The sequence below is a fragment of the Molossus molossus genome, unplaced genomic scaffold (genome assembly GCF_014108415.1).
Source record: "Molossus molossus isolate mMolMol1 unplaced genomic scaffold, mMolMol1.p scaffold_m16_p_14, whole genome shotgun sequence".
Lineage (NCBI taxonomy): Eukaryota > Metazoa > Chordata > Mammalia > Chiroptera > Molossidae > Molossus > Molossus molossus.
The window spans coordinates 68,674,781-68,701,509 of record NW_023425349.1 but is presented as its reverse complement, the minus strand read 5'-3'; positions in this window follow the sequence as shown (position 1 = coordinate 68,701,509).

Sequence of the window (26,729 nt, the reverse complement as noted above, 5' to 3'; positions counted from 1 at the left end):
TTACAAAAAATAGCTATCCTGTCCCAATTCCAGGGCTACCAAAGACACTGACACAGAACTTAATAGGCCAGCCCATCCGGCTCCCTGAAATCCAGCCAAGTCAATTTCCTTGACATAAGCGTTCAATCCAATCTTCCTATTGCCTCCAACAGTGGGACCTGGCTAACTCAGTCATGTTAATTTCCAAGTCGGAAAGGGGCAAGGATTTTTATCTTTTGTTCTCTTCTCGGAAACCATGCGTTTTCAGCATCACAAACACAAACGCACATACACACAACAGCAACTTGGTCGGGACTCTGAGGCGAATAGACTGCTTGTGATTTGCTGAGAATCACTGGCACTTCACAGTGCTCAGAAAAATAGTAGCCAGGTTAAAGAAAGTGCCTTACATCCCAAATAGATCTGTTAAGAAAGCGTGTCCCCAACAGTTGAAAAGATAGATGAATGGCATTTTGCCCAGAGCCTTCTCAAATGGAGCCAAATAATTGAATCTACCCGCCAAAGAGGGAGAGGGAAGCAAGCGTGTAAAGGAGGCACAAAACCCTTTAGAAAGTGGCCACACAAGACCTCCAGCGTTGTCGCTGGTCACATCCTATACCAGGCAGCCAGCCAAGTGAAAGGCACTGGAAATTTAGTGGCATTAAGATGAGCTTGGCGAGGAGAGAAGAGGGAAGGGGAAAGCTGTTCACAATGCTGAAACCCAAACCAGCATTTTCCAATGACTGTGTAATTCCTTAAGAACAGTGGAATGCTAACATGACTTCTGTACTGATATAAACACATCTGCCTGCCATTCTCTTCCCGGGCACCACGCATTATGTGTGTTATGAAATGATCTCTCGAAAGCCCAAGAACCAAGCAAAGATTTCCCCCAATCGGGAAGGTATCCTGGGTGACAAATTTACTGAAAGCGTTTTTAATATCTAGAGGAAAATAAATTTGCACTTTATGTGACAAAAATTTCAGACCTTAGCGCAGACTACAAAGGAAAGAAGGTGGTCTTCCTCTGGGGAGCCTAAAATTACCGAACATTCAGAACTGCAGGGAACAGATTGCTTGGGGGAGGGAGAATAGTGTGGTTTCTTGCCAAAAATATAGCCATTGTTGTTATTTATCTGAACACAATATTTTTCCACTTTAATTTTCACCAACATCAGCTGGATAGTTTGTAAAGACACGCATCGTTTTCAGCAGAGCATGAAAGGCATACCCACCGCCTTTATGGAAAAAGTGGTTGAAAATTAAGGAATAAAAATTCACTTGAAAATAAAGTGGAAAAATACTAACATTTTGTTTCTTCAGTTAAAAGCATGTAACAACGCTCCTGGTATTTCACTCTCACACAGTTCTCAGACCTAGAGCTCGCGGCTTTAGAAAAGCAACAGCACACTAAGAAATTGCTCTCGTTGACTTTTAATGTACAAGGGAGAAGACTGTCTGAACTTCAGCAAGGCTGTAAACCTGGCTGGTACCTTCCCCTCATGGGAGATTGATAAGCCCCCACCCTTCGGGTTTTTGGCAGTCTCACCCTCCTGACTCCTGGTGGCCCTGTGCTGCAGAATCTGAGACAGACTGAGTAGGCTCTGGAGCAAGGGACACTATCCCCACCTTCCCCAAAGCCTGACCGGCACCTCCTCATCATGGGAGATCCACTGTCCCCACCCTACCGACTCAGGCTCCTGGTAGAAGCTAGGACATACTGAGTTGTGTGGCTCTAGCATGGGGCCATTTTCCCTCACATGCCTGACTGGTACTGAGCCTTCCCTTCACATACCCAAATCTTGGTCTGTTTGGACTAATAAACTCTGTTGGCCTCACCCTGCTGACTCCCTGGGAGCCCACCCCAACACAAAGTTATGCAACCAGCAGGTGGAAGCTAGACTTGGTATACTCTGGGACATTTCCTGTAGTCCTCAGACCCAGCACTGGCACCAAGTATGAACCTGTATCAGTCTGGTCAACACCACTCGTACCTATCTGGTGACTCAATAAGAACCTATCTCTTGCAACTCGAGTACTTTCAGAGGCTCTTTCAGTGACTGAGCCTAATAGGCAGCCATCAGGCAAAGGCAGAAAGAGGTAGATTTCAGGATGCCTTGGGATTTAACTGAACTTCCCCAGGGCCTGGTGCTGATAAAAGCCAGCTTAGGTATGCAGCTTAATTAGTCCTTCCTGCACACACCCAGGCCCAGCAGAGAGAGTCACAAAGAGTGGATCACTTTGTAGCTCCAAACAGGTTGCCCAGGGCCAGTCACAGGTAGCATATGACATTGGTCTGCACCAGAGTCCCTCCCAAATGGCCCCAGAAGAGACACAGCTAGTGACTACCTTCAGACAACATCAGAGCAGGATCCAATTAGCTTCATAAGTGGCATATCCAAAGGGAGCTCTCATCAGGCACCAGACTCTGCTGAGATGAATGTTCCTTTGTGTGTCCAGCACCTGCACAGCAGCTGGTATACTGTAGTCGGGGTTGATACTCACAGTCAGCCAGTCTGACTATGGCAGGTTCGCATAATCCATACAAGACACATTCCTGGAGCAATCAGCTCAGGTGATTAAGGACACTGTGCCACTGGGTCCCACAGGGCACCTACTACATAAGACCACCCTACCAAGACTTGGAGACATAGCAGATCTACCTAATATGTAGAAACAAACACAACGAAGTAGCCAAAAGAGGGAGAAAAAGAAACATACCCCAAATGAAATAAAAAGTGAAAAACAGAAGACATCTCCAGAAAGAAGCTAAACACAATAGATACAATTTATCAGATATAAAGTTCAAAAAAAATGGTTGTAAGGATGTTCAAGAAACTTAGTAAGAATTTGAAAGAACTTACTGAGAACTACAACAGCATTAAAAAGGACACAGAAACCATGAAAAAAAAAAACCAGTCAGAAATGAAGACTACAATATCTGAAATAAAGAATATAGTAGAAGCAATAAATAAGTTGGATGAAACAGGGGATCAAATCAACAATTTAGAAGACAAAACAGCAAAAAACACCCAATCAGAGCAGCAGTCAATTAATTAATCAATCAATCAATCAAGTGAAGATAGTTTAAGGGACCTGTGAGACCACATGAAGTCTAACAACATCCACAGGACAGGGGTACCAGAAAGAGAAAGAAAAAGCAAGGGATAAAAAACTTATTTGAAGAAATAATGTCTGAAAACTTCCCTAACCTGGTGAAGGAAAAAGACATACAAGTCCAGGAAGTACAGAGAGTCCTAAATAAGATAAACCCAAAGAGGCCTATACCAAGACACATCATAATTAAAACGCCAAAGTTAAAGACAAAAGAGAATCTTAAAAGCAGCAAGAGCCCTGGTTGTTGTGGCTCAGTTGGCTGAGCATCATCTTGTGCACCAAAAGGTCACTGATTTAATTCCTGATCAGGAGCACATACCCAGTTTGCAGGTTTGATCTCTGATTGGGGGTGCATGTAAGAGGCAACTGATCAATGTTTCCCTCTCACATCAATGTTTCTCTCTCTCTCAAAAAAAAAAAAATCAATAAAAAAGTGCAGCAAAAGAAAAGCAATTACCTACAAGGGAGCTCCCATAAGACTGTGAGCTGATTTCTCAACAGAAACATTTCAACGTAGAAGGAACTGGCAATAAAATATTCAAAGCAATGAAATGCAAGGACCTACATACAACCAACACTACACAGCAAGCCTATCATTTAAAACTAAAGGAGAAATAAAGAGCTTCCCAGAGGGGAAAAAAAGCTAAAGGAGTTTGTTACCACCACACACACACACACACACAAAAAAACGGGGAAACATTGTTAAAAGAATAAAATGGCAATAAATACATACCTATCAATAAGCACTTTAAATGTAAATGCTTAAAGTCTTTGATCAAAAGACATGGGGTAATTGGATGGATAAGAAAACAGAACCCATATATATGCTGTCTACAAGAGACCCACCTGAGAACAAAATATATGCACAGATTAAAAGTAAAGGGATGGAAAAAGATACCTCATGCAAATAAAAAGGAAAAAAAAGCTGGGGTAGCAATACTTACATCAGACAAAATAGAATTTTGTTGTTGTTAATTTTCACCTGAAGATATATTTTCCATTGATTTTTAAAGAGAGTGAAAGGGAGGGGAGAGGGAGGGGAAGACAGGGGCAAAGGGAGGGAGAGGGAGGAAGAGAAACACAGATATGAGAGACACATTGATTGGTTGCCTCCCACAGGTACCCCAACTGGGGCCGGGGATTGAACCTACAACCCAAGTAAAGGCCCTTGACTAGGAATGGAACCTGCAACCCTACAGTGCACAGGCTGTCACTCTAACACTGAGCATACCAGCCAGGGAAGACAAAATAGATATTAAAACAAAGGCTATAGTAAGAGACAAAGAAGAACACTCCATAATGGAAAAAGGAACACTCCAACAAGAGAATATAACCCTTGTAAACATTATGCACCCAAACTAGGAGCACCTAAATATATAAAGAAAATGTTGATGGACATAAAGGGAGAAATTGACGGTAATAAAGTCATAGCAGAGAATTTTAACACCCCATTATAATCAATAGATAGATCTTTCAGACAGAAAATCAACAAGAAAACAGCGGCCTTAAGTAAAGACACACTAGATCAGATGAATTTAACTGATATCTTCAGAGTATTTCAACCCAAAGCATCAGAATATACATTCTTTTTAATGCACATGGAACATTTTCCAGCATAGATCATATGTTAGGACACAAAACAAGTCTCATAAAATTTAAGAAGACTGAAATTGTATCAGGCATCTTCTCTGACCATAATGGTATGAAACTAGAAATCAATCACAAGAAAAAGAAACTGAAAAACAGACAAAGACATGGAGGCTAAATAACACATTACTAAACAATGAATGGGTTAACAATGAGATCAAGGAAGAAATCAAAAGATAGCTTGAAACAAATGAAAACAAGAACACAAGAACCCAAAATCTATGGGACACTGTGAAAGTAGTCTTAAGAGGGAAATTCATAGCATTATAGGCCTACCTCAAGAAACAAGAAAAATCTCAAGTAAACAATGTAACTTTACACTTATGATACTAGAAGAACAACAACAAACAAAGCTCAAAGTAAATAGAAGAAAGAAAATAATAAAGATCTGAAGAGAAATAAATGGAATAGAGTCTGAAAAAAAAATACAAAAGATCAATGAAACCAAAAGTTAAGGTTCTTTGAAAGGCAAACAAGATTGACAAATCTTTAATCAGCCCTAACTAGATAGCTCAGTTAGTTAAACTGTCGTCCAAGTACATCAAGGTTGTGGGTTTGATACTCAGTCAAGGGATATACAAGAACTAATCAATAAATGTATAAACAAGTGGAACAACTAATCAATGTTTCTCTCTCTCTCTCTCTCTCTCTCTCTCTCTCTCTCTCTCTCCCTCCCTCCCTCCCTCCTTTATTCTCTCTCTCTAAGATCAATAAATAAAAAGAAAACCATATATTAAAAAAAAACTTTAACCAGATTTATCTAGAAAGAGAGAGAACCCAAATAAAAAATCAGACATGAAAGAGGAAAAATAACAACACCAAAGAAATACAAAAGATTGTATGAAAATATTACAAACAACAATATGCCAACAAACTGGACAATCTGGAAAAAATGGATAAATTCCTAAAAACATACAATCTTTTCAAATTGAATCAGGAAGAATCAGAAAATATGAATAGGCAGATTACAACTAATGAAACTGAAGCAGAAATAAATAACTAACTAAACAAACTAACTAACTAAATTCCAACAAACAAAAGTCCTGGACCAAATAGCTTCACAGGTGAGTTTTACTAAACATTCAAAGAATAACTAATATCTATCCTTCTCAAACTATTCCAAAAATTTCAAGTGGAAGGAAGACTTCCAAGCTCATTTTACAAGGCTAGCATTATCCTAAGTCCAAAACCAGATAAAGATAATAAAAAGAAAGAAAATTGTGGGCCAATATCCCCGATGAACATAGATACTAAAATCCTCAACAAAATATTACCCAAAACTGGATCTAGCAATACATTAAAAAGATCATACATTTGATCAAGTGGGATTTATTTCAGGGATACAAAGGTTGGTACATCACTCACAAAACAATAAACGTGATACATCACACAAACAAAATGAAGGATAAAAATCATGTGATCATATCAATAGATGTTGAAAAAGCATTTGATAAAATCTAGCACCTATTTCTGTTAAAAACTCTCAGCAAAGTAAGAATAGAGAGAACATACCTCAACAAAATAAAGACCATATATGCCCACTGGTGTGGCTCAGTGGTTGAGTATCAACTCATGCACCAGGAGGTCACCAGTTCGATTCCCAGTCAGGAAAAATGTCCAGTTTGTGGGCCAAATCCCCAGCAGGGGTGTGTGTAGGAGGTGGCCAATCGATGTTCTCTCTCATCAGTGTTTCTATCTCTCTCCCTCTTCCTTCCTCTCTCTCTAAAAATCAATTAAAAAAAAAAAAAAGAAGACCATATATGACAAACCCACAGCCAACATCATATTCAATGAACAAAATCGAACAGCATTTCCCTGAAGATCAGGAACAAAACAGGGATGTTTACTATCACCACTCTTATTCAACATAGTACTGGAAGTCCTAGCCATAGCAATTAGACAAGAAGAAAAACTGAAAGGCATCCAAATTGGAAAGGAAGAAGTAAAACTGTCATCATGTGCCAGTGACATGATACTATATAGAGAGAACCCTAAAGATTATACCAAAAATTGCTAGAACTAATAAATAAATTTACTAAAGTAGCAAGACACAAAATAAATATCCAAAAGTCAGTTGCATTTTTATAAACCAATAATGAATTATCAGATAGGAAAACTAAGATAACAATACTATTTGCAATTGCATCAAAAATAAATAAATAGTCCTGGCCGGTCTGGCTCAGCAGTTAGAGCGTTGGCCCACAAACCAGAGAATCCTGAGTTCAGTTCCTGCTAAGGGCATGTACCCTGGTTGCAGTTTGTCCCCGGCCCCAGTTGGGGCCGTGTGGGTGGCAACCAGTCAATGTGTCCCTCTAACATTGATGTTTCTCTCTCTCTCTCTCCCTCCTGTGCTATCTGAAGATAAATGCAACATTGTCCTCGGGTGAGGATTAAATAAATAAATAAAATACCTAGGAATAAATTTAATTAAGAATGTAAAAGAACTGTACTTGGAAAATTATAACAAAGAAGAAAGAAACTGAAGAAGATACAAATAAGTGGGAGCAAATACGATGTTCATGGATAGGAAGAATTATCATTAAAATGTCCATACTACCCAAAGCAATGTATAGACTCAACGCAATTGCTATCAATATACCAACAGCATATTTCACAAAACTAAAACAAATATTACAAAAATATATATAGAACCACAAAAGACCCTAAATAAATAAATATCAGTTGTGGGGCTGGGTAAAAGTGGTGAAGACAAAAAACTCACAGACACAGACAAGAATATGGTGATCACCAGAGGGAAAGAGGGTAGAAGAGGGTAAGGGGAGAATGAACGGTGATGGAAGGAGACGTGACTTGGGTGGTGAACACACAATACAGTATACAGATAATGGTTTTAGAATTGTACACCTGAAACCTGTGTAATTTTATTAACCAATGTCCCCTCAATAAATTTAAATTTTTTAATTAAAAAAATTAATATCGTATTTTTATAATTATGAAAATATTACATAAATATAGAATTTATGCTGTATTTCTCTAAATCTGCTTCAAAAACAAATTTAGAAGACATAAAAAGCTATTCATACAGTTACTTTTTATGAGACACTCTTAAAATCAGAGGAAGTTATACTACCTGTATATTTCCTTATAGCAAAATAATTGTTAAACTTTATTAAATTAAAGACTGATGAAGCATTCCTTCGTATTTGCAAGGTTATTAAAATAATGGCTACACTATAAACATCAAAAAATAATTAAAGAAGTTATTTATATCTTTCATGAAATAAAATGTCATAATGATTAAGTATAGTGTTAGAGACACAGGGTAAAAAGAGTTAATTGCCAATTTAAAAAAAAGGAGAAGAAGAAACCTTTGCTGAAAAGAAAAGAGAGCTTATTTAATACCCTGGTACTATTAACATCTTTTCTTTATTCAGAGAGTAACTGCTTAAGTGTATTAACTTTAGGATAAGGAGCCTACAACCTAAAGAATGAGAGAACTAATTTGAATGTATTTCTTTAAAACTGTGCTCCTATGACATAAGAGAAGACCTCATTTCAAAAAGGCATTGCCCTATTTTTATTACAGTTCCACTCATGAGTCAGCAAACTAGTTTACAGAAGACATTAAAAAAAAAAAAAAACTTCAGAAAATTTCACTATGGCTTTGCTTAAAAATTTTGTGTGATACTTTTGCTCCTCCTACTCCCCCTGTGCCCCCCACACACACAAAAAACAAACAAAAAATATATGTATATACACATAAAAACACATATATATTCAGATAGACATTATTCAACCACCACAATTCTTACACTGTTTTTTGAAAGTATGTTTTAACGATTCGGGAGTTTCCCCAAGGTCCTCCGTCCCTATTGTGGTGTGCATTCCCCCCACACAGTCATCGCAATCATTCCAAATGTGTTAACCACTTAAACCAATCCAACATCAAACATCAACTTTTATGCGTCTTTCATCCAAAATGATACATTTTTTGAGACCAGAAACGGGCCTTAACTCACATGTCTAATTCCTCTAATGCCTTTGCAGGAGCCTGTCAGCACACAGCCCTGACCTTCAGAAGCTCCTTCGCTATCACTTCCGTAAACCAAGCAATGAATTATAAGGATAAAAAGGAAAGCAAACGATCATTTGCTGTGTGCCAGACCCTTATGTGCACTTTGGTGTATATTCCCTTCAATACCCGAGGAAGCTGAATTTTGAGAAGGTGGATCTGGTCCCTCGTTGCACATCTAGAAGAAGGTGGGGCCTCGAATTAAATCCAGACCCGCAGAGTTAACACTGCACACAGGTGATACAACATAACGCACTGAACGACTTAGGAAACATGTCATCTAGAGGCACCACAGGCTCCACCCTCACTCAGTGAAATACTTGGGCAGTGCACTGGCACCAAGAAAGTTCCCTTGTTAGTGGCCTGGAGCCCCTGGGCAGCACAATAACCGTGAGCAGCACAGGTGTGGAGTGCGTCCCGCGTGGCCTCCGGGAGCCTCCCACCAGGGCGGCGCAGGCAGGAATGAGCTAGGACGCCCCTCTCAGGACTCAACCTTCCAGCGCTCAGCTGTCGCTTTGTAATGGGAGCTGGAATTTTCTTTGCGCGAACAAGTGTTTCCCCACATTCTCAATATTTTTCCCCAAACTTCTTTCGAGTACATGTTCAGGATAGCACATTAGAGACTCACAAACTTGATATGGTCCAAAGATGGATTTTTATGACCTGCAGATGGATTTAAACCTCTAACTGTTACCCTTCCACACTGAGCTCACTTCCCAGCTAGGCTGAGAGGCTCCAGCTCCCCCCGCCACGCCTGGCAAGCGTCTCTCCTCTGCTCCACCTGCCTGGCTCCTGGAGGCATCTGATTTGCAACCCTGTACGTACTTGTCAGAGCTTATAGGTAGAGCCCGTGACCCCCAAAGGGCTCCACAGATCTGCTTAAACACAAGGTTGAGCACCTTTGCTCCTTCCTTTCAGTCCAAACCCTCCTACATCAAACCCCAGAAAATTTTTTACCTAAACTACTTAGTTGGTGCTTGGGCTGTACAGTCCAGACTATCTGGGCTCAAACTCCAATTCTCCTTCTGATAAACTGGGATCTGGAACAAACTGTTACATCTCTGCCCTTCCACCGCCATCCCTATAAATGGGGATGCGAGCAGCGACTACTCCCTGGGCTGTGGGAACTACTGTCCATTACGTGCTCGATGATGTTGGTTTCTAACAGTGGCACCTGCTGGACTCAAGCCCACGAAGGGCAAGGACCATGCCTTCATCAGCCCTGCACCCCCACAGACCCCCCAGTCTGCTACAGGTAACAGACCCTGGGACCAGTCTGCCGTGGCGCATTAGGGCAGTGGAAGAAACGATAACTTCACGTGTCCGTGGCCTGTAGGATCTCCACTCACCAAAGTGGAGCTGATTTCCGAAAAACGTTATTTTTTAAAGTATTATGAATTAAGAGCAAGGTAGCCACCTCCATAGACTTGAAAGTGTCTTACATTCACTGGAACTAAAAAGTATTTCCACTTGAATGTTACTGAAAATAATTCATGTTTTTCCCCAAACCTAATTACAACCTCAAACCCAGCTGACAACTCTGCTGCTTTGAGCCTTGAATAATTTTATTTCTTTTCTTGAAATGTCTGTGTAAAGAGAGAAGATTCATGAAAGCGTGTGCAACTCCTTCAAACTTCAGGCTCTGTTCCTGACAATACTTTGCCTAGGAAATGTCAAAGCAGCTTAAAATATCGCTTTGCTTCACCTGTCAACAAACCGCCACTTCACTTGAGAAAGTTTGTGTCAAAATGAAAATACTTGTTGCTTCCAACTTATCTGAGAGAGGACTGAACCTACTCATTCAAGTTTCCTCTAACAAGTTTCTACAGTAAGGTCTAACCATAAAGAGAGCTGCTCACAAATTCCAAGTTCAAACAAGATGTACTTCTAAATATCTAACTTCCTCCGTTATCTATATGCAAGTCAGCTTTCCAAACACAAGAATTCCGTTTTAATTCCAAAAGGTGCTCTACAGGGAAAGAAAAATCTTGAATTTCTTCAGGGGTAGAAACATTCATATTTTCATACATCCAACACTGAGCACAAGGATTTAGGAGAGAGGGTATTCAATAAATCATGAAATGAACTGTATTTATTCCATGAGTTTGAATAATCCATTTGTGACGGTACCAAGTTTCACACAATTATTGTCATGTAATTTCAACAGAGGTGATCCTGCTATGGACTGAAAGAAACCTAATCACAACAGACAAGCTCTCGGAGACTACTGGAAGTGTTAGCCTTTGAAACTTTGAAGAAACAAGTCAAAAATACCACTGTGTACCCTATAATATGATGTAACTATATAGACTATGACTAGAGAGCCTGTAAAAAAAAGAAAATACTTTGGACAAGGCCTTAATATAATTTATTTGACTTACTCATTGAGCTAAATGTGTCATTGTATTTTTTTTCTTTTTCACAAATAAAGTTTTATTGGAACATGGCCATGCTTTTTTTTAAGGGGGATTAGAGGGGGGAGAGAGAGTGAGAAACATCAATGTGAGAAAAAAGAAACATGGATCTGTGTGTACTGGGTAATGCTCCACCCAACCAAACACACTGGCCAGGGCAATGTGTTATTGTTTTCAAAAACTTTCCTCCTCTCATCCGGCCAGTGTGGCTCAGTGGTTGAGCATCGACCCATGCACCAAGAGGTCATCAGTTCGATTCCCAATCAGGACACATGCCCAGGTTGTGGGCCCCAGTGGGGGGCATGCAGGAGGCGGCCAATAGATGTTCTCTCTCATCAATGTTTCTCTCTCTCTCCCTCTCCCTTCCTCTCTCTCTAAAATCAATAAAGAAAAAAAACATTTAAAAACTCTCCTCCTCTCTATCAGCCCCTGTAAGAAGACAGGAAAAAAAGGACATCAGCTAGTGGGCATGCTCTTCTGAAGCATCATGTTGGTGGGGTACTTCCATCTTTCACATGAACTCTTGGAAAATCTCAGTGAGGCCTTGTTTCAACTGCTGGCCCTCCACATCTAAATCACCACGTTACTGCCAAAAAAGAGCTGCCTAGACAGTCCAGACATCCTAAACTTCATAATGACTTATCTGTTGTGGTAATTTTTAGCATCACGGGACAAAGAACTCCTAACTCTCAATTCCTCCTTTATTCACCTAATGGAGACAAAGAAAAATGTCAAACAGAAAATGTTAGGCAGCTCGGACTTTGGGAGAATCGCACGTTTTCACTTCACCAGAGAACATCAATTAAATCTGATATAAGCTTTAAAAACTAATTTTAGCCCTGAGCGGTTTGGCTCAGCGGTTGGAGCATTGGCCTGCGGTCCAGAGAGACCCGGGTTCGGTTCCCGCTAGGGGCACGTACCTCAGTTGCAGTTTGTCCCCGGCCCTGGTTGGTCATGCGGGTGGCAGCCACTCAATGTGTCCCTTTCACATCGATGTTTCTCTCTCTCCCTCCCACTCTTCCTGAACAAAAAACGGGAAAAAAAAATGTCCTCGGGTAAGGATTAAAACAAAAACAAACAAACAATAAAACTAATTTTAGTTTTGTTTTCTTTTCCACAGACCAGACCTGTCCGGATGGCTCACAAGAAGAAACCCAAGTGATGCGGCCACGGGCCATGGGAGCAAGCAGAGCGGTGTGGCTCACACCGAGAAGGGAAAAGCAGAAGGGGAAGGAGCAGGGAAGGAGCTCACAGCTCTCAGCCCAGGCTGCCTTTGCCATCACCTGGAAAACTTCTGGTTTAACTGATCTGAGGAGGGGTGGGTCTGAGCACTTTGTTAAAAGCTCACCTGAGTGATGCTAAACCAGCAGTGAGAGTTGAGAATTACTGGGTTAGACTAGTTGGGAAAAAACCAAAACATTAGTGAACTGTAGTCAAGTGTAGAAATTTCAGGGCAGACATTGAGGCAGTAGTGGGAAGGTGTTTATCAGCTGGGGCCAGAAACAAAAGTACTTGTGAGATAAGACTAACATCATTGTCCCTGCTTCGCATGAAGCCAAGCTCCACCTGCAGGCTGACCAGCTTCTGGATGTAGACAGCCAGTGACCCTTCCGCAGGAGATCAGAGGTTAGCGTGTCTGCTCTCAGCACTGCTCCTGAAGACCAGGACCATGCAGATGTGGTCTCCTGCCAACAGAGACCTTCCTTTAACCTCTAAAGTTGACTGAATTTGTTACCATTAACCAACTGCTCTCTGTCAGGCACTTCCTCCCCTCACACCCAGTCACCACACCCAGACAAGCAGTTCATGCACCTATTTCACATACTGGTCTACAAGGAGAGACTACGCGGTCTGGCTAAGGGCGGAGAGCTAACAAGTGGTGACCACTGAGCCTCAACCCCCAAGCTTGTCTCCAAATTCTCCTTGCAGCAGAAGCCAGTGACAGCAACAGTCACAAAAACAACAGTGATAATACACAGCTCACATGCATGTGCTACTGTGTGCCAATGGGATACAGACAGAATTCCCATTGTCTAGATTTAGAAACAGGTTTAGAGAATTTAACCATCCATGTGAATGTGGGTAAAGCAGCAGAGCCAGAGAGAAGCACAGCACTATGCACCCACAGCCCACCTCTGAATGTTCTCTATACATGTGCCTCCACGGACAACGGGTTGAGCCAGAAGTCTGGAGGACCACACCCACCGAAGAAGTGGGTAAATCACTTAAGACCCAGCTTTCTCACCTGTAACATGAGTGTCAGAACAGATACTGAGTAAGGTCCCTTCCAACCAATAGCTTTGCTCACTGTATCATCCCCAGCACCAATCATAGGACCAAGAGAGCCACTTGGCACTGTGAGCAGAGGAACATCAGAGTGACTCACTCAGGGTTTTGTGTGTGTGTGTGTGTTTTTAATTGTGATAAAATACGCATAACATAAAATTTACCACATTAACCATTTTTAAGTGTATAAGTGCAATGACATTAAGTATTTTCACACTGTTGTCCAACCACAACTGCCATCCATCTCCAGAACATGTTCATTTCTTCCCCAACCGAAACTCTCCAGCCATTCAACACTAACTCCCCATTCCTGCCCCCCAGCCCCTGGCAGCCACCATTCTACTTTCTGTCTCAATGAATGTGACTACTCCAGGTACCTCCTGGAAGTGGGATCACGCAGTATTAGTCTTTTTGTGACTGGCTTATGTCACTAGCGTAATTCCTCATTGTTCATCATCATAGCATGTGGCAGGAACGCCTTCCTTTTTAAGGCTGAATAATAATCCACGGTATGGATATACCACATTTTGTTTACCCACTCACTTGTCAATGAACACTTGGTTTGTTTCCACCTTTTTGCTACTGTGGCTAATGCGACTATGAACAGGGATATACAGATAAGTCTGGGTTTTTAATAAGGCAAAATGGATTCAAGTTATGTTAAAATTTTTTAATCATATTAGGAGATTACTCATAAACAAATCAGAACTCTTTATCCTTCCTGAATTGGGCCGAGCTTTGTAATCACAGGCTTGGACTCTCTGTACCATATGCGGGATTCAGAGTCACACTCAGCACCGCTCAATCACAGGGCCAGATTCCTGTTGCTAATATGGCTCTCTGCCCATAACTGAAGAAGAATGAGCACATCTGCTTAAGGGACATGATATTCCAAAAAAGTACCATAAAGAGGGAAAGTCGAATGCACTCTGCAGGGGATTTAAAGTAGAGTTTTCTTGAAAGTAAATTAATTTCTAGAATAACCAGAATTTCTTTTAACTACCCTGAAGTTAGTTCACACATAAAAAAAAATTTTTTTTTAAAGATTCAATAACAGAAGTCCTTTGTTTTTCTTACAAAAAAAATTGTTCTATTCTGGCTCAGGTGTTTCCTACACGTCCCTACTCTATTTTCCCAAAAAAGTGGAAGAAGAAGAAATTATGACAGTCAACTGTCTTGTTACCATTGCTTATCGTTTTTCCTTTATAAATCATGCTTAACTTATTTTTACACTGCTTGTTCTATATGGGGCCGGGCCCCCCCTGGGAGTCTCACCGGAAAGGCCAGGTGCACATTCCGCCAGCCCTCAGACCCGCCAACCTCCTGAGGAAGGTGGAAGAGAGAAAGGGGCTGCTGGCCTCTACAGCCGAATACACTACAAACCCTTGGAAAGGGAGGAGCTGAAGTTGCAAAAACACATTTTGGACAAAAGGTACCAAATCAGAGATAGTTGGTCAGGCTTCATTCTAACCTAGCCATAGAATTGATTTCAACTATGACCTACCACTGACTCCCTAAGTAAAACAAGAAGTTCAGATAACAGCAATCAAACTGACACTCCACTGACTGGGTTTTTGAGGTAAATAAGCTAAAGAACAGAAATGTGCCTGCATGTGACAAAGCACCTTGTGGGAGACGGGGCCAGACAGACACGAGAATGCTCCCAAAGGACTGAGTGGGCTGAGGTACATGAAACAGCCACGCCTCAGAGCAGGAGAGAGGCAGGGAAGACCTGCCTTGTTTGCACTGAGAACAAACTCAAAGGTTATTGCAAGCAACTTTAAACAAAATGGGAGCCCAGCAGCCCCATTTCAAGTCATGGTCCCATGACTTAAGATCATTGTTGTCTCTAGCTCTCTTAATCCTAAGGAAGGATGCTGGGGTGCCAAAAGCATCCTGCCTTTGAGACTGTTGTCATTAACCTAGTTATTAATAACAGAAAAGGAGCCAAGGGAAGGCCAAGTATCACAGGCATGTCATTTGCGCAGCTTTGCCAGGAAGCTACAGCTTTACACTCCCCAGGGAGCCACTGGTCCATTCCCACAGATCTCTGGGGGAAGGGAGTGGACCGGGGGGAGATAGATGCACGTCCAGTATAGTCGAGGCGATGTTGGAAAGGTACTTGCCTATCAGTCACACCTGGCAACAGGTCACTGGCCAGAATGGGCATGGCCAATGCAAGCATGGGAAGACTTGAGATATTGAATCCCCGAAACAAAGGAACTCGTGCTCTCGGGCTCTTGGTTTCTCTTGGTTCTCTTGGTTGACTCCTGGCTTGTGGGGCTCTTACATTGTTCCTGCTTCCTGCATTCGCCCACATGGCCCATGGACTAATGGACTGCAGCTAGCCTGATGCTGTCCTGGCCCTGCTCCGACATGGAAAGGAAACTCTGGACACTGGCTCTGCTTCGAGCTCTACTGAACCCCAGCTTCACTTCTTCCAGGACCAGGTTAAGGGACACAGGACTTTGGAAAGCCATGGATGTAATTCCACACAAATAAAAATCACTCATCCTACTGTGAGAGTCTCAGAAAACATTTTTTTTTTTAGATATTTTAAGAATTCCACCAGTCCTAGTACTCAGTGGGGAAGGGGATACTCCAATTCCATTGATAACACCTTGAGGCCAGAGAATGTCAAGAATGTCTGATTGCCATTCTTCTGTCTTTGCCTCTTGTAAGTCATACTGCCCAGTAAACAAAGCTTTTCATTTTTAGCACTCTATATAAATAATGCTAATTTGGTTTTCAAAAGGTGGGAGAGACAGCCTGGGAAGGAAGAGTCACGTTTCCTCAACTTAAACGAGAGGTTCTTTTTGCAATGCCCTTAGAGGGGTGACATCTCAGCTTCCCTTACGTGAAATGATCTGTAAGACCCCTAGCCCGAATATACAACTCATAACTCCCAAGCCTGGCATTTCCCTTTTACAACCACTAGAACTAGAACGACTTATAACTATGACAGAATTAAGCCCACTCCAGACGGATGAAGACTTTCCCACAGTGAGACTCTCCCCCAGGGACCACATCCCAGGTGTGGCACGGGGTTGGGAGGGCGGGAGAGGTAAGAGGATTCAACAAGGCACCAAATAAACTGTACCACTCAAAATGACCTAAAAAATTACTTCTAGCTCTACCTAAACATCCAGAGGACCTAAAAAATAACATCATTTTCCATTCATGGGCTTCCTCCTCTAATTCTAAAATAAAATTTAATAACTGTCACGGTTTCTTTAAATATATAATTTCACCTTTTCTGAAGCTTATGTGGAAAGATTCGATTTCTGTAGTGGCTAAAAATGATACTTTACAAGAGATAAAAGGAAATACTATCAGTATCCATATAGCCATTAGACATAATAACCGCACTCCCAGAAATCTGGAGAACCACTCTCTCCTCTCTCCTCTCTCTCTCTCTCTCTCTCTCTGTCTCTCTCTCTCTCTCTCTCTCTCTGTCTCTCTCTCTCTCTCACACACACACACACACACACACTTAAAACCAGCATTTCCTTCTTTAAAGAAAAACCACCAAAAATGGAAACATGAATAAAATATTATACCCAATTATTTCACAGAAAGTGGTGAGCTGATTTAAATGAAGAAAAAAAAAAAAATAGCCTCTGACTGTTAAACCCTGTGTTTATTTTTCCCATTTTTCACCTATTTTCTCAAATATCCTTTGGTGACAGATTGGTTCTGCTCACTTAAGACAACATGAGCTTCAACAAGCAAGAGGAAACACCCCTGTGCATGACAGGCACCCCGGCCCCAGCAGGACCCGAGCTAGTGGCTGAAGAGGCGCGGGGCGCAGTAACACCGGTGAATCAGCGGCAGGACCCGAGCTAGTGGCTGAAGAGGCGCGGGGCGCAGTAACACCGGTGAATCAGCAGCACACACAGGCATCCAAGGGGAAGCTCGGTGGTGCCTGTATGCAGTGGCTCAAATCGCTGAGGGACACAGTGATTAAGAAAAAGAAATCACAGTGGTTATCACAGAGCTAATGAAAAAGAAAAAACTGCAGAAAACATTATAGTGCTCCATTACCTATTGCAGCTCCAACAATATTAGTTTCCATCCTCTAAATTTCCTAAAACCTCGACTCTAGATCCACATGGCATGTTTTGCCTACACAGACAGCATATCCTGTTCTCCCCTCAGCTCTGCCTTCCATGGATCCCTTACCTAGGACAATGGGTAAAGGTTTATTCTTAAAACCCAGTGTCTCCATATTGTGGATGATCATAAACCCAATCTTTAAAGTCCATTCCCCACAAAATCCAAAATAGTGGTACAGATTTACTGAACCACACAGAGTGCAAAATATCAAAGGCTGCTGATAGTTCTGAAATCAGCTTAACCCTAGTAACTAAAGAACAAGCAGACACCTTACAGTACGACAGAAATAGCATTCTACGGATATATATATCATTAGCAAAATCATGCAGCTAGATTATCCCTGTTTATAAAGTGTAGGGGGCCACTACATAATTAATGGTTTATTAAACTCTGCTCGGAAGATCTGACTGAGAAAAGACCAGAATCGGTCTGTGCTGTTTTGTATTCTCTCTGATGGAGGTGCGTGTAGGTGGTTCATTTGAAATTCTCCCTTCAACATTATACTCCCATCTTTGACACTTAGTGGAAGTGGTGTTTTCTTCCTTTGTCTTACTCTGTCTTTTAAGGCAAAGAACATAGGACATTTAATTAAAAACAGAAGAGTTTGAGAACAGTGATGCTTTAAAAGCTGTGTTTCTATTAAACATTGATCAGTTCATACAGGAAGGCTTTATGCTGTAGAACAAACTCCAGGATTCATGCAATTTTTATGAAGGTGCCTCTGAACCCCACTTCCTTGCTTGTGTCTGACCTTCTGTTCAGTCCCCTGAATATTTCAAACACACCTAATCCTACGGCTGGGAAGGCTCAAAGTGGGAGTGGCATTTATAGGAGCCAGAAATAAGCGTTATGGGAATTTAAATAGTACTTCAAAAGGATAGCAAATATCATAATTTTTTATTTTATGAACTAAAAAACTGTTCAGAGTTTTAAAGATAAAGATACATAATCTTAGCTATTTACTGTCATTTCCTGGATTGTTTTCTTTATTCAAAAGGTATATACTCATTGTTGTTGTTTTTTTAAAAAAAAAAAAAAATCCAAAATAATTTGAGAAAAAGGAACTTTCAAAAGCCCACATCTAGACATAACCATTAACACTGTGAACCTTGTTTCAAACCCCCACGCAGCCGCCCCTTTGGACACAGGCCATGCCCACACTTCCACATGCAGTTCAGCCTACACTTGCCTTGCTAAAATCTCCCCTCTGCCCCAGAGATATCAAGGAAAGGTGTCTATGCCATAGAGATTACCTCATTTTCTAAAAAGATTCTTACTGATTCTTAGAGAGAGAGGAGGGGAGAGGGGAAGAGAGGAACCTCAATGTGAGAGCAAAGCATCCAGCAGCTGCCCCCTGCACGCTCACTACCAGGGATCGAGCCCACCCTGCCATGTACCCTGATCAGGAATCAAACCAGCAACCTTTCCGTTCACAGGACAATGCCCAACCAACTGAGCCACACCAGCCCGGGCAAGATTACCTCATTTTTAATGGCTGCATAAAACTCTGTTGTGTCATTGTGCCATATTTCACTGCCATTAACATCGTGATGAATTTTGAACATATGTCTCTGCACACATCTCCCATTTTCCTACCCTACTTGTGACAAATTTTAAGTACCACCTTAATCAAAGGGAGCCTACATATCGACACATTGCCTGATTGGCTCCCAGAAAGGAGTAACATGAGAGTCACCCTTGGCACCATGCTCTACCAAAGCTGGGTTGTGCCCATTCTGCTGTTTAGCTGTATGCTGCATACCACAATCCCATTCATCATTTAGATATTTAGGATGCTTTTGCTATTCAGTTCTTCATTTCTATGCAGCAAAAATCATCCACCTTCATTCTAAAGTCTCTAAACCTTATCAATCATGTTTGGAAAGTTATTTCTGCAGCTTAAGAGAACCCATATTTTTCTTTTACTACTTTATACTCTTTAACCTTTATATTTTCCAGTCACCCAAAATTTATTTTAGTATAAGGTGTGATAAAAGGATCCAATTTTATTTTGTTTTCCAAGTTGATAGATAACTATCCAAATATGATTTACTGAATAACACTTTCTCTTCTTCACTGGTTCAACATGCTGCCTTTATCATCTCCCAAATCACCACAATATACTTGTACTACTTACTTCTGGACTTTCTACCCTGCTCCACTGACTGAGTAAATGAACCACTGAGTGACTGATTTGAAGTATATTTCAGCATACAAAGGATGGTTTGCCACTGTCAAATTCTGTCACTACAGTTAACAAATGGCTGTGTTACTTTGGCTAAGGCCCTGAACCTCTCTGTGCCTTAATTTCCTCTTCAGTAAAATGGGTATAATGGTGCCTGCATTATAGGATTTTCATGGGGTTATGCTACATGGTAAGCAGTATATACATCTTACTTACCCTTACCATCAACACCAAAAGTAAGCAACAAGACTTGATCCCTTGCCTTTAGGAATTTAGAGAACAATGAAGGAGACAGACATTTCCTCACAGGCCACAAAATTAATGCACAATGGCAAGCCACAGCAAAATAATTAAGGGGCAACTCATCCCATCTAGTAAGTCAGAGAAGGTGCTTTCAAGAAGTAAAACTTGAATTAAGGGCTAACTCAGTAATCCCCCCCCTCTTTGAGGCTGAGTAGGAGTAAAGTACCCTCAGGGTGACAGGAGGGTGTCCAGTCAAGTAAGGCACACGGGCCTGCCTCAGGACCCCACACCTGCTTCTTCTGGGGACGCTCCTCATGCTTCAGGCTGAACTCACATCCTCAGAGTGAGACTCCATGACCACCCACTTTTGAAAAGCCAGAGATACGGTCTTTGATAAGAAAGATAATGACGTAAATCATATCTCACGATCTTATTCACTGGACGGCAACTATTCAAGCTTCAGTAAAACACAAGACACAGTTCTTTATTTTCAAGGCTCTCCTTTCTGATTTAAAGCATGCAAGTGTGTGAAACCATCATTTGTCCTTTTTTATGTGCAAATAACAGAACCTTTCTCATATCTGGAACGATCTCTGCTGGTCAGAATTTCCCTGGCTCTATCTGAAAAACAACCCTCAGCCTTTCTACATGCTGAGGAGCAGTGGTCTCTCTCCACACACAGTGTTAGGTATGATCTCCACGTCACAACACCCTAGTGTTCCTTCGCTGCACTTGTGCCGGTGTCTAATTACATACCGGCACGGTTACTGATCTGTCTTCTGCATTCTACACTACACTGCCAGTTGCATGAGGGCAGGGAATGAGTGTTTTATTCAATCCTCTACACCCAGAACTTCGCACAGAGCCTGGTAGGTAATCAATTTCATGCCTACTGTTTGTAAGACGGATGGATGGCCAGAGCCCGATGTGAGGGGAAACTGGCACTAAATCGGGGGAGAAGCAAGGGTCTGGTCGCTCACTCAGGCCCTTGCAGGTCACGATTTAGGATTTTGGTCTTTGCAACTGGCAGAGGCAAGGACATACTTAGGTTTTGAAAAGATCACTCTGGCCAAAATGTGGCCTGAATGGTGATAGGAGGGAAGGCTGGGAGACCAGTCAGGAGGCTACGGAGTTAGTGTGCCTGAGAGATGTCACAGGTTGGACTAGGTGGGGTGGGTGGGGGTGGGGGGAGGGTTGCTGAGCAGTGGACTGTCTCAGAAACTTCCACAGCATTTCAAAAACTGATATTGTGACAAGTGTCAATATTTCACGGGGATAGATGTGGCACCAGAAAAGAGAATTCTACATGACTAGTAGTAATCTTGACATAAAATGTGAGACTATACAATGTAGAAAGCAGTCATCGTAAAAAGTCAAAATGGGAGGGTAAACTGCAATAAAGTCTATTCCCCACAGTTCTGAGCAATGTCACTCATCCAAGGGATGTTAATTATCAACTTGAAAAGACATCTCCTGCGTGTTAAATATATTGCAAATACAAACAATATTAAATCAAGACCACAAAGCACAGTGGTTAAAGGCCTTTGCACCGCCCTATTTGTAACTCGACAGCACCATGGTTTAATACTATTTATTTCTTGAGACAGAGTCTTCAACTCTCTTTCTCCACGTATAATACGGGCTCCAGAAATTTGAAGAGATTCTGCCGAAGCCGAAAAAAACAAGCTTTACTCCAGAAGTGACTTCACAACCTATTTGTCTCAGAGCCCGAAGCACTTTTCACTGAAGCCATTAACGAGTGCCAGGCCCCAGAGGAAGCCAACCCGCCCACAAAGGCACACTTGTGCCCGACCAGCAGCGCCCGCAGCGCCCCGGCTGCTCGAGCCAGAGGCGGCCTCTCCGGGAGGAAGCTGGAAGCGGCCTGCCCGCCTCATTGCTGAGCTGGGCTTCGTGGAAGAGATTCCGCCACTGTGTTCTGTTTTGTTTGGGCTGGAGAGCAGGGCGTATTATTCTTCCATACATGGCTTCCCAAATTTTACACGTTCTTTCCTCAAAATAGAAGCCCACCGAAGGCTGCTGACAGTATTCTGCACTCACGTTCACAGGACACCACGGGGAATGTGCCCTACCTTCTCAGAGCATCCCCACCCCACTCTTTCTTATTTGCTGGGATGGCGCTGCCTCCAGGCCTTTGTCAAGGAGCTAAGAAGTGATAGGCACCCAGGAGACTTCTGATATAAAGGAGGAAGAATCAAGCTGAACACTTAGCACAAATTACCAAGAACATCTTCCAGAAGCGTTCCTCTATACTATGGATGTCCTAGCTGCCCTCCTTCCCTTTATGCAAAACACAGAATCAAAGCCATGAATGACACTGTTCCTAAGAAGAAGACTAGGGATGGGGGGGGGGGGTGGCTTCATTTAAAAGAAATGCCAGCAAAGTCATTAGCCGCATTCTTAAATATGATGCTTCTACACTTCCCAGAGAAACAGGAAAAGCAGCAATGCATTCAGAAGAAACCCAAGCAACCGTTTAATTCAAGGCTCTGTGGAGAGCGAGGCGGGGGTTCTAAGCAGACTGGAGCTGAGCGCCTAATACAGCAAATAGGGTTGCTCCCAGTCCGTGGCGGCTTCAGAGATTCTCCTACTCCTCGTTTTCAGTTCAACGTGAGGAGGGTGCAGATGGGAACAGTAAAGATGATGGAGTGGAATGTAAACTTAGTGATATATATCTAATCACAAACCACAAGCAAGGAAATACAGAATCACAAACTCCTCATTTATAGGCTTCCTGAAGAGGAAAATTTACTGTTTAAATGTTGAGTTTAAAAATAACCTTATAGCCCTGGCCAGGTAGTTCAGGTGGTTAGAGTGCTGTTCCAATACACCAAGGCTGCCAGTTTGATCCCTGGTCAGGGCGCATACAAGAACCAACCAATGGATGCATCAATAAGTGGAACAACAAATCATGGTTCTCTCTCCCCCGCCCTCCCTCTCTCTTTCTAAAATCAACTCGTAATAAACACATGAAATTAATCTTATAGAAATATAGCACAATGGCTGGCATATAAATTCTGAGTATATTTTAACTACTATTATAGTTCTTTTTTCCCAATATTAGGCCTATTGCATATCTGTTTTTTTGGCTTGCTTTTTTCACTTAGCAATAATCATGAATGTTTCCCAACGCAAATAAGTACTGCCTTGTGGGTAAAACGGCTTCTATGTACTCCACAGTATAGACACCGCAATTTACTTCCCTATCCCCTATCATTCTGACATTTAAGTTGCTTCCAATTTTTCACTACAATACCCACTAATGTGCACACTTGTGGGCACAGGTTTTGTATACTTACATATTTCTTCTCTGTGGACAGACTCCTAAAAACATAATTACAGATTCCTAAAAACATAAAAGATCAGAAGAGAACTGCTGATCTCCGGAAGGGTCACAACAGTGTACACTCCCACGATCCACTGAGAACCCACGTTCCTAACCCTTGCTAACTCAGAAAGTTCCCATCCTCTCCCCCTCCGCCAATCTAACCCATTACAACGGTCATAAATTGCTGTGTGATGTCCGTGGTCTGTATATGTGCATCCCGGCCACTCGCAGTTCTTCCGTATGTTGCCCTTCCACACTCTTTCCGAGTGTGTCTGTGAAGGTGGTCATCTTTCTCTTTCTGATTACTACGTGCTTTAAGACATGTCTCGGTTTGACATTTAAGGCTGAAACAGAACTCACACCTGAGAACCACTGTCACTTACCAGCTCTGGAACAAGCTGGTCTGGATTAAAAGCCTGGCTCTGCACCTGAAGCTGTGCAACCTTGAGCAACTCATCTAACCTCTCTGTGCTTCAGAGTGCTCCTCTGTAAAAGGAGAGCGAGAAAGCCCTCACAGGGTTGTGATGGGTTGCTAATGAGTTAAATAATACCCAGCGACACTAGCCCTCTTTACAATTAAGGAAGTCTATTTTAAATGTACAAGTTTACAATTTTATGAGGGCATGTTTGAATTTAGCTTCTAAATTAACTCTTAGAAATATCGGATCTAGCCCTGGCCAGTGTGGCTCAGTTGGGTGGACCATCGTCCCTTACACTGAAGGATCCTGGGTTTGATGCCCAGTCAGGGCGCATATGGGAGGCAATGGGTCCACGTTTCTCACATCGATGTTTCTCTCTCTCTCTGAAATCAGTAAAAATGTGTCCTTGGATAAGGATTAAAAAAAAAAAAAAAGATCATAAAAATATCTAATGTATTTTTAAGCAGAAATAAACCAATTAAAAATATATACACAGGCTAGATAGATAGATATAATTAATAGAAAAGAAACAGAGCCCTGGCCGGTTTGGCTCAGCAGTTGGAGCATCGGCCTATAGTCCAGAGAGACCCGGGTTCAGTTCCCAATAAGGGCATGTGCCTCGGTTTCAGTTTGTCACCGGCCCAGGTTGGTCATGTGGGTGGCAGCCACTCGATGTGTCCCTTTCACATCGATGTTTCTCTCTCTTTCTCTCTTCCTCTCTCTCCCTCCCGCTCTATCTGAACAAAAAATGGAAAAATGTCCTCAGGGGAGGACTAAAAAAAAAGAAAAGAAACATAGAGGATGTATTCATCCAACAAACATCTACTAGATGCCCACCACAGGCCATGCCTGGGGATACAATGAAGGAAGAACAGAGTACCTCCTGCACATGCACCCTGGGCACTCTCAACAAGGAAACCGATGCTGGCAGTGCAGTGGGCCAGGCACCACATTTAAGAAGTACTCCGGGCAGTTTTCATTGCACATGGAAGGGCATTTGACCCCCACCAAAAGGGAAGGTTAAACGGCCTTAAGAACATATCAAGCTGAGAACTTAAAAATAACTACTGATTATTCAAGTATCAAGAACAAGACAGGGAAGGGAAATTTCCACATCGGACAGCATGGTGCAAAGGCTTAAAGGCAGCTACATCTGTGTGATACAAAGGGAAGATGTAAAAGATAATCACACATATAAAGAGCTGTGAGAGATGAGACTATATCTATAAACAGGGGTCAGGTCATCGTCCAAACTCCTTTATGGAATTTATAAGGACTTTGCACTGGGAGCCATTAGGAACCACTGAAGAGCTTTAAGCAGAGAAGCAACATTAGGTTTGCTCCTTAGAAAGATGACTACAGGTACACTTGGATACAAATCAGAGGAAACAAGACCGGACGCATGAAATATCAGAACTGAAACTCAGTGCAAGACCACATTCCTCAGCTTTGGAGCATGGGATTTTGTGGGTGGGGGTGTGGGGGTGAAATCAAATGACCAGTGACTTTTCTGGGTTCTTACAGGCCCTTAGAATGGAAAAACTGGCAGGGCATCTGAACTCTCTGAGGTTCTTCTCTTTGGAGCCTATTTATCACGTTCTACACATACTGATAATGGAAGTCTTTCACCATTTTCTAAATCTCTTGAAATACACCTCTTCCTCTTTTCTGAACATTAGGCACAGAATGGATGACCAAATGGTCTCTTTTGTGATACATAATCAAATTCATTTGTCCTTGGCAGAAAATTCCTTGATGGTCAGAAAAAGGCCAACCACTTATACATTAAATGGGGGGAGGGGCAAGTTTTGAACAATCAGGTGTTGCAGAATCATATCCTCAATGAGGATAACATTCGCTTCATTCTTCTTTCAATCATCTGATTTTGCGAAGGAAAAATTCTCACTGTATAGTTAGGATATGTACTGCTTGTCTAATATTTGATAATATCCTGTTTTAACAAAAGCAGAATAAGCTTCAAACTCACAGATTTACTCAAGCAAGGGTATCTAGGACTTCACTTTTTCTTGTAGGGTAATATTTCATACCTCTATGATAAGTTATAGTGGTTTTTCCATTTAGGAAGGTAATATGATTCATTTTTTCCAGCTGAATTCAAATCAGTACTTTAAACATGAATACAGATGCCAAGGTTATGAAAATAAAACTGAATGACAGGTTTGGGGGACAGTCACATTATTCTACCATAACCGTATGGGAAGAGTCTAAAGAAGCTGACTGCCTAAATTCACTTGACTCAACCAGTAGACTGTGACATCAGACAACAAGAATTTAGGTTTTATAAAGGGCAAGCCAATACATATCACATGAAATCAGCATAATTCATTGCTTCAAGAGAGCATAGTAAGTCATCAAATTTAGACAAATGTATTGATAAAGAGATTTTATGATCATTTTTCTGGTTAGGACATATCCTTTCTATATAAAATGATTTACAGTAAAAATGGATCAAAGTGCTTTAAACACGTACATACTGCAACATTAAAAAGTGATGGAAAGAGCTTGTATAACAAGAATGTATGTTAATGATTACAAAATACTTGTTGGACAATTTAAATTTTATCCTTCCCATCTTCTCTTGGAGCTAGGAAAAAGAAGATCTCCGTAGCTACTTCAAGAACTGTAGAGACAAGATGGATGGTGAGCACTGTAAGTATCTCCATGAAAAATTGGGACTGAGTTCAAAGTGAAGGTGATGACCAAAAATGTGGAACATGTAAAGATTCTGGATTTGTGCGCTTCAAAGGGACAAAGATGCACAGAGAGTAGTGGAAGAGATGAACACAAAAGAGCTTAATGGGAAACAGTTTTGTTTGTTTTTGTTAAACTTGATTAAAAAGTGCAGCAGGAGACAGAACTCAAGTGCATGGTTGAACATAAGAAGCAGAATAGAATCTCTGGATAACAGGACATTAACTCTCAA